This window comes from Topomyia yanbarensis, chromosome 3 (genome assembly GCF_030247195.1).
Source record: "Topomyia yanbarensis strain Yona2022 chromosome 3, ASM3024719v1, whole genome shotgun sequence".
NCBI lineage: Eukaryota > Metazoa > Arthropoda > Insecta > Diptera > Culicidae > Topomyia > Topomyia yanbarensis.
Genome location: NC_080672.1, coordinates 201,801,426 through 201,810,949, shown reverse-complemented (window position 1 = coordinate 201,810,949; position 9,524 = coordinate 201,801,426). Strand labels below are relative to the sequence as shown.

General features: G+C 44.5%; 1 protein-coding gene across 1 annotated transcript in view; it reads right to left on the bottom strand.

Annotated features, from left to right (window-relative positions):
- The window catches only part of LOC131689751 (dystrophin, isoforms A/C/F/G/H), a 1,859,985-nt gene that overhangs the window by 43,794 nt on the left and 1,806,667 nt on the right, over positions 1–9,524 (bottom strand). The window lies entirely within an intron of this gene.

Genomic DNA, 9,524 nt, shown 5'->3' with positions numbered 1-9,524 from the left:
GATTACTCATCCTCAACGACGGATCGCACACTCGGATTGATCCAGCTACCGGTATTACTTCGGCTATTGACCTCTCGATCTGCTCCGAATCGGTGGCTTCGAAATTTGTTTGGCGAACACTTCCGGACACCCACAGCAGTGATCACTTTCCCATTCTCGTATCCATTCCTAGACTGTCGACTATCCCAACGAAAAGACAGAAATGGATTTACGACCAGGCAGATTGGGCAACCTACGAGCGATTGACCGCCAACGCTATTCGACCGGGCGTCGAAATATCAATCGACTGTTTCGTTGACCGGTTGATTAGAGCAGCAAACACCGCGATACCTCGCACTACCGGCAGAGTCGGTCCCAAAGCGGTTCCGTGGTGGTGTCCGGAGGTGAAAGTAGCTATCAAAAATCGGAGAAAAGCACTTAGAGCACTGAAGCGTATGCCAGCAGAGGACCCACGAAAAGCGGATGCACTGAAAAGCTTCCAGGAATCACGGGCAGCAGCAAGAAAGTCTATCCATGACGCCAAGAAAAAATCATGGGAAGACTTCGTTGCGAAGATATCTCCAAGTTCAACTACGTCGGAGATGTGGCAGACAGTGAACACGTTGAGAGGGAAACGCCAACACCGCCCAACTGTCATCAAGCGGTCCGATGGTTACACGGATAAGCCAGAAGAAATAGCTGAAGAACTGGCGCAACACTACAGCGAAAGATCCGCAACCTCCAGCTATTCGTCGTTGTTCCAGAGGGAGAAAGAAAAGGCCGAACGAAACCGCATAAACTTCTCGCCAGATAGCGATGATATTTACAATTCGGACTTCACCCTGAATGAATTGCTGTGGGCACTCGACAGAGGAAGAAGTGGCTCTTCAGGACCGGACTGCATCGGCTATCCAATGCTTCAGCGACTGCCATTGTCTGTGAAAACTGCCATGTTGGAACTTTTCAACAGAATATGGCGCAGTGGCGTATTCCCACCCTATTGGCGAACCGGAATCATCGTACCAATTCCAAAGCCAAGCTCTGATGACGCGGGTCCAGCTGCATTCCGTCCAATCACGTTAACTAGTTGTATGGCGAAGGTGTTCGAACGAATTGTCAACCGACGGTTAACCACCGAACTAGAGTCGAACGGGCGTCTCGACAAACGACAACATGCCTTCAGAACTGGTCGGGGTACTGACACATACTTTGCGGAGTTGGAGAGGTCATTACCCGACCGTGACGAACACTGTCTGATAGCGTCGCTAGACTTGGCCAAGGCGTATGACACCACCTGGAGATATGGTATCCTACGAACACTGCAGAAATGGCAAATACGTGGAAGGATGATAAACATTGTCAACAGTTTTCTGGCAGAGAGAACGTTCCAGGTCAACGTAGAGGGGCATTTGTCGCCAGCACATACGCTGGAAAACGGTGTGCCGCAGGGCTCAGTGCTCTCTGTGACACTATTTCTCGTGGCTATCCAACCCATCTTCCGCGTGGTTCCGAACTCCGTACAAGTGTTGCTGTACGCCGATGATATTCTGCTTCTTGTGTGGGGGAAGAAAGACCAGTCGCTGCTCCGAAAACTTCAGGCCGCAGTAAAAGCCGTCGATAAATGGTCGAGAAGTGTTGGATTTACGATATCTGCGACGAAATCCAGCATCTTCTATTGCAGCCCTAACGTACGCCGTGAACCCATGCAGGCGATAAAGATAGATGGTGTAGCCGTTCCGACACAAACGCTGCTGAGAACTCTCGGTGTCAATCTCGACCGATCGCTCAATTTTAAAGCACATTGTAAATTGACGAAGAAGACGTGTGAATCCAGGCTGCGTATCTTAAAGATGATCGGTGCCAAGTTGCCCCGTGGTCAACGCACTTCTTTACTGCAAATCGGGTCCGCAATTGTTACCTCGCGACTCCTCTACGGTATGGGACTTGTAAGCAGAGGAGGAGATGCCGTAATCCAAACGCTCGCTCCTACATACAACAGGATGGTAAGGTTTGCATCCGGTGCATACGTCACGAGCCCAATCGTAGCCATTATGGCAGAAGCTGGAACCCTACCATTCGACCTACTTGTTCTTCAAAATATAGCCCGCTTGGCCATCCATACGTTGGGAAAAAGCAAGGACAATGCCGATCTCCCATTGGTACATCGAGCATCCGAACGTCTGACAGAGGTGATCGGAATCCCTCTTCCAGATATTTGCACTCGTACACGTTTAGCTGCACGAAGATGGTACGAACCCAAGCCCCAGATCGTGTGGGACATAAAGAGACGTGTGAAAGCTGGTGACCCCTCGGAAATTGTTCGGCCTGCTTTTCAGGAGCTCCTAGCAGGTCGTTTCAACCGTTCAACTATCGTCTACACGGATGGCTCGAAAGACGACAATGCGGTAGGTGTGGGAGTGTATGGAGAATACTTCCAACAATCGGTTGGTCTTCCATCGTCATGCAGCGTTTTCTCGGCAGAAGCGTTTGCAATCAAAACAGCGCTAGCAACACATAACACGGTCAGTGATTTGGTGGTTATGTCTGACTCGGCCAGTTGCTTATCGGCATTAGAAGCCGGCACATCGCAACACCCGTGGATCCAGCAGATTGAAAACATGCTACGAGGCCGTCCAATCAAGCTGTGCTAGATTCCGGGTCATGCTGGTATCCATGGCAACGAAGAGGCAGACCGCCTCGCTGGAGAAGCCAGGGGTAATGCCCCTTTGCAAATAGCCGTTCCGGGAGCAGACGCGAACAACCGAATGAAAACAGCTATCCGAAATCAATGGTTCCGTCGATGGTCTGCGTCCACTGAAGTAAAACTTCGCGAAGTTAAGTTCGACACAGGGAAGTGGACTGACCGCGAGAATTCGGCCGAACAGCGAGTGCTTACCCGGCTTCGAATAGGGCATACCCGGCTAACACACGACTTTCTTCTAAAGAAAACCTCACCACCAGTGTGCGACTGCTGTGGGATCGTTGTAGATGTCCGCCATGTGATCCTCCACTGCAGAAAGTACGACGACGTTAGAAGGAAGCACGACATCGAGTCGACTAGTCTGCGAGCGGCTCTGCGCAACGACAGGAAAAATGAGGAGAGTATGGTAAAATTCCTCAAGGAAACTAACTTGTTTAATATGTTGTAACTTGTAATTTGAATTGTAACTGATAACTGACAACCACATTGAAACATTTTTCAGGTAAAATATTTTTTCTTTCGACACGAATGCACCACTTCTTGGTGTAAAGTGTCGTTAATAAACAACAACAACAACAACAACAACAATTATTATTATTATTATTATTATTATTATTATTATTATTATTATTATTATTATTATTATTATTATTATTTTTTTTTTTTTGTTTGGGGACTTTAACCGCAATTGCGGTCATTCATCCCATTCATCATTTATTCAGTTAAAGTAACGTACATATCATTTAATAGCTATAGTGATTTCAATAAATTAGTCTTCCTAATGAATTTTACTAGTTTCTTCTCTTCTTCTTCATTATTGCACAGAATTTGTCCAAGCGTTTCACCAAGTCTGCAGTTATTTCGATGAGTTTCATATTCTCTGCACTCCAATAGTATATGTCGTACTGTGAGTTGTTCGCCACATGTCCGACAATTGCTGCTATCTCTGCTGAACAGGTGCTGATGTGTTAGCCTAGTGTGACCGATTCGCAGACGACTAATTGCTCTCCTCTCTGTTGCTGGAAATCTGTCTTGCCATTTAAGGGTTGTTGATTTTATTGACCTCAAGAAGGTAGATTTATTTCTCCACTGCTGTTCCCATTGCAAACGGACATCTGTCTTGCATGATCTGATTGCATCCTCGCTCGGAATTCTGCTGGTGAGCTCTGTTTCTTCTCTTGCTGCTTTTGCTAGTGCATCCGCTCTTTCGTTCCCAGTTATTCCCGTATGCCCTGGGATCCAGCAGAGAACGACTGATTTGTCTTCCAGTTTCTCTTCGATTACTTGTATCCATGCATGCCGTGAGCGACCTTTCTCAAGTGCTGAGAGCACGCTGGCTGAATCCGTAAAGATAACAGAAGCTGACGTATTTGTACACAAGTTCGCAATAGCATGAAGAATTGCCATAGCTTCTGCCGAGAAGATAGAGCATTCCTTGGGTAGTTTTTTACTAATTTCTATATTGTCACATACAATTCCGAAGCCCACTCTATCTGAGTCTACTGAACCATCAGTATAAATGAGACGATGGAATACATATTTTGTTGCACAAAGCGCCCTGAAAAGTTGTTGTGATTTTGTTGGTGGTTCTCCAACCTTAAACTGCGATTTAATGGACCAGTCAACCTGTACTGCTGTGGTATTCCAGGGTCTGTCACCGAGGCGCTGCAATGCTGCAATGTTTGGGAGAGTTTTCCCTGTAAGGGTATGATAGGCTGCCATGGCTCTTTTAATCGAAGGAAAAATATCCGTATATTCCCCATTGGTGTTCAGTGATGGAAAAAGGACAGGAGCTTTTTCTATCAGCCTAATTGCTTTTATTGTCACGTTCAGCGTAACCAATTGTTCGAATGGCAACTGTCCCGCTTCTGCCATTATGGAGTCAACTGGACTAGATCGAAAAGCTCCAGAGGATTCTCTTACAGCAGAGTTGTAAAGTGGCTGTAATACCTTCATATTCGTTGGACTGCCACCATTGACAAAGCTCATACCGAAGAATAATTTTGGAACTATTACTGCATTGGTGATCTGTTGTAAAGTGGTTCTCGTACCACCATACATAACGTTTCCGACTACCTTCAAGAAGTTCAATACAGATTGAACGTTGCGCCGTGTAGTTGCTGCATGCCGTTTGAAGTTTAACCGTTTGTCCACAATTATACCAAGGATTTTTAAGTAATCAGCCTCAGGAACTTCTGCGCGATCGATGGTTATGGGGGGGACGTTAGGGTGCTTCCGTTTCCTGCATATGTGTATATAGTTAGACTTTTCAGTTGAGATTGACATGCTGTTTTGATCGGCCCATATTCCAAGCATTGTGGCGGCTTTCTGCAGTTGTCGTCGCACTTGTTTCGCATTTTCACCAACAGCTATTACTAATACGTCATCGGCATACACAAAAATTCGTAGCTCTTTCGGGATTTTCTCGAAAACTGTCTCCATCAATGCCAGGAATAATGTAACGGAAAGAACTGAGCCTTGAGGAATTCCTGTAGCTTGTGATTTGCGGGTTGACATCGTATCGCCTATATAGACACGGAAGCATCTATCGCTTAAAAAGTTTTGGATGAAACGAAGCATTCGACCAGTGATTCCCCAGCTTCGCAACTTGGAGATAATTTTATATCTGTTCGCTTTATCATAAGCCTTCTGTAAATCAATTGTTAGAATTTCGCAGTGTTTACCGTCGTCAACAGGTTGCCTGATAGCTTCCTCGAAGCATGCCATGTATGTGTCCACTCCTCTTCCTCTTCGGAAAGCAAACTGTTGTTTGTTGAAGTGGTTGTGGTTTTCAATTTCCTCGACAAGTCTTCTGTTAACCATTCGTTCTACCACTTTACTGAAGCAACTAAGCAAAGTGATTGGACGTTGGTTTCCGATTTTTTTCGCATCTTTCCCTGGTACCTGATACCTTCTTTCCAAGATTCAGGCATTTTCCCGGTGCTCCAGAGTGTGTTTATTGCATCTAGTACTAGTAATTTTACTCGAAAGGGTAAGTGACGGAGCATTGCATAACTAATGTTATCAGCACCAACTGATGTATTTCCTCCTCTTTCCAGTGCCCAAAACAGTTCAGCTATTGTAAATATTTGGTTGTAGTTTTCGTCGGTATTTAAGTTTTGTTCAGCATCGATCACAGAGTCCGTTGATGACATGGGCAGTTTGGAAATCGAGTGAAAGTAGCATGCCAAATGCTCCGCCACTTGGAATTGGTCTTCAATTGTTTCACCATCAACCGTTAGCGTTAATTTTTGGAAGTTTCGTCTGCCACAAAATGCATTTACCTTTCGCCACATATCACTAGTAGAAGTTTGCGGGTTGAAACCAGATACAAAACTAATCCAAGATGTTTTCTTCGCGGTCGTAACAACTTTCCTGGATTCATTCCGCGCTTCCTGGAACTCTTTTAATAGTTGTTCCTTGCGTGGATCAGAATCATTTGTTCGTCGTAGTGCTCTGAGTTTTCTGCGCCTTCTTTTAATTGCTGCACTGACCTCATCATTCCACCAAGGAACAGACCTTTTTCCTGCTTTACCAGATGTACGGGGAATGCTATGTTCTGCTGCATAGGAAATCTGTTCGCTGAGCTCTTTTACAGAAAAAGTTTGGTCACGTGGCAAGCGTTCGAGTAGTATGGCTTCATACTCGCCCCAGTCGGCTTGCTTGTGCAGCCACCGTCTACGATGGTTCGCGTTCGGCATACCTATTGGTGCGCTCACGATCAGAGGATAATGGTCGCTGGTTCGGGTATCATTTTCCACATTCCATTGCAGCTTTGCTACCAGCTCTTGTGATACGATGGTTAGATCTAATACAGAGGTCCTACCTGTACGAGGATCGAGCCTTGTATGTTCTCCAGTGTTTAAGATCACAAGATTATGTTTTGCTACGAAATCCTCAATAATGACTCCTTTAGGATCGTATGTTTTGCTCCCCCATAGTGGGTTGTGTGAGTTGTAATCGCCCAGTAGCACGATGGGTGGTGGTAGCTCGATGATTAACCTTTCAAGTTCCTCCTCGAGTTGTCGTGGTGGCATGCGGCATTGTATATAAACCGAGGCATATGTAGCTTTTACAGGATGATCGACACGAGCTGCGACTACTTGTAATGCTGTTTTGAGTTGAAGAAATCTGTGTGTTGCTGATCGGTGAATAGCAAGGCCCACGCCGTTTTGAGAGTGAGATGTTGGTCCATGTCGAATATTCCACTTGTATTCCGAACGATGAAAGCGGTCCATAATCTGTACACGAGATATACGCGTTTCCTGTAGAGCGATTACTGACGGTTGGTGTTCATTTACTAGTAATTGTAGCTCAGCATAACGTTCCTGAACGCCGTTTACATTCCACTGTACTGCAATGCATTTGGCGTTTTTATCGGTTCCAGTGTGCCTCGATTCTGTTGCAAATTCCTTCTCCAGTTCACTTGGACCTTCAACAGGAAGACCGGAGTTAAAGCAAGACAATGGCAAGTTGACGGCCGTGCCCGCTACCCCCGGTACGACCTCTGCCTGTTCAGACAGTGACGGGGCTACTTTCATCTCTTCCCCGTCAAGTTGAAGTAGTGATTCATCTGATAATTGTTCACGCTGATTGTTCTCCTCATAGCTATATACCGGTGCAGTATGATCGAACATTGTTATTAGTTGATTGAAAGGGTCCATGTGAGTGTGAATTGTTTTTGGTGATAGTGTGATGGAGATACCGGAGCTGTAGGTTGAATTAATTTCACTTGTTGTGGTGAGTCATTTCTTCATCGGTAGCCGTGTCTTCTGCAGAAGAATAAGCTATGGTATCAACGGTGCATGTTGGGTCAATTTGCTCAGTACTCATGGATGCCCCTTGCAATGCTTTTAGTTGTTTCGGTGGTCTTTTTGGTGGACTGAAAACTGGTCTTCTCTTTTGGCTGCTTTGCGTTTCTTCGCCGCTTGATAATGAAAGGTTTGTTGTGCTACCGTATCGACTATCATTCCGTAACTGTTGTCTGGTTAGCATTCTTGTGCCTTCATCTTTCGTAGTTGGCGGTTTGGTTTGTTTAGATACACTTTGAGATGGTGGGGTAGGACTGGGCATTGCAAATTGATTCTGACGCGGTTGTTGCTTAAGGTGTTCCTGTAGTTTCCTCTGGTTGTCCAAAACTTGTTTCAAGGTTTGTTGAAGTTTTGTTATCTGTTTTCGCATCGCCTCGTTTTCGGCCTGAACTTTTTTGTATTCTTCGTCCTTTTGCTTCAACATTTGCGTTAGTTGCGAAACTTGGGGATTTTCCAATCTTTGCTGTACGGCACTTGCATATGTGCCTTTTGATGACGTAACTCGCGATTTGTGTGCATCTTTCGCTTCTGTGTAGGATAGTCCTTCGTCAATTTTTATTTTAATTATTTCTACCTCTAAACGGTATACTGAACACTCTCGACTAATCGGCGAATGATTCTGTTCACAGTTGATGCAATGCGCCGGTTGGTTGCAACCTTGTGAAGTTTCGTGGGTTCCAGAGCAGTTATTACACTTTTCTTCGTTTGTGCACCGCGCTTTAGTGTGACCGTATGAGAAACATCTGTAACACATCATCGGGGACGGGTAGTATGGCCGTGTGGGTACGCGTAGAAGTCCGAATCTTACGTAATCCGGGGGAATGGTACCGTTCATTGTCAGTATCATTGTTCCGGTATTGGTTGCACCATTATCAGTCCGTCGAGTTATTCTTCGTATATTTGTTACACCTTGATCGCGAAGATTTTCGCATATTTCGTCCATATCCACATCGGCTACATCCCAACAAGTGACAACACAACGGCATACATTACGAGTCGGATGGTGAATTACTTCAACGGGTGTTTCGTCAATTAAAGTTGTCAGTTTCATTAATTTATCAACCTGTGCCTTGCTACGCACTTCGAGAGTGTATTTTGTACCACGAAACTCAGAAATAGCTCCAGCAATTGCGCCACCAGCGGCTATTTCAACCGACTTCCCAATCACAAACGGTTTCTTTGGCAACGGTATGCCATTTACGCCCTGTAGCAATAGGTATACAGCATCTCCGTACTGATTTTGTTTATCAAGGTAGTGAGGCAAAGTACGTCTGTTATTTTTACCTCTCCCAGAGTTTTGGTTTTGTCTGCTGGGGCCGGGATTTGGAGCGATGTCCGGAGGTTTAGGGGCTGGCAGTGGGCCATCCATAATTATTGGTCAGCTGCTCGAAACAGCGGCGAATCGATATACATTTTACAGGCGAAAGTTAACTTTATTGATCCGTCGAGAGTAGATGACGTTTGTCGATTCGTTCGTTTGTTTTGTTCTATTGTTTCTGCTCATGCACAAGATGAGTGATGACGTTAATCACAGGTCACTACCAAGCACATCCAATCTATTCGTTATCACTTGACCGTAGGGCACAGGTTTGCTATAAACTAACACTTCTTTATTCGATGTGAAAGCTTTGTTCACGTAATCACAATGGCCACTACCGATAACCACTTTTGGGTTCCAAACAGTTGCGGTAAAATGCAGAAATTAATCTCGTTGGTGGAAGTATTCTTAAAATACCACTTCTCATCCACAGTACATCCGTTATTGCAACTTTTTAACCGGAAAGGAATTGGCTAACAGCCGATTTACTCGAAAAATAATTGAAAAAGAGACCGTAGTACACGCGCGCGTTGTATCTCTCAGGCTCCTCGTTTCAAACTGTATTATTATTATTATTATTATTATTACTATTATTATTATTATTATTATTATTATTATTATTATTATTATTATTATTATTATTATTATTATTATTATTATTATTATTATTATTATTATTATTATTATTATTATTATTATTATTATTATTATTATT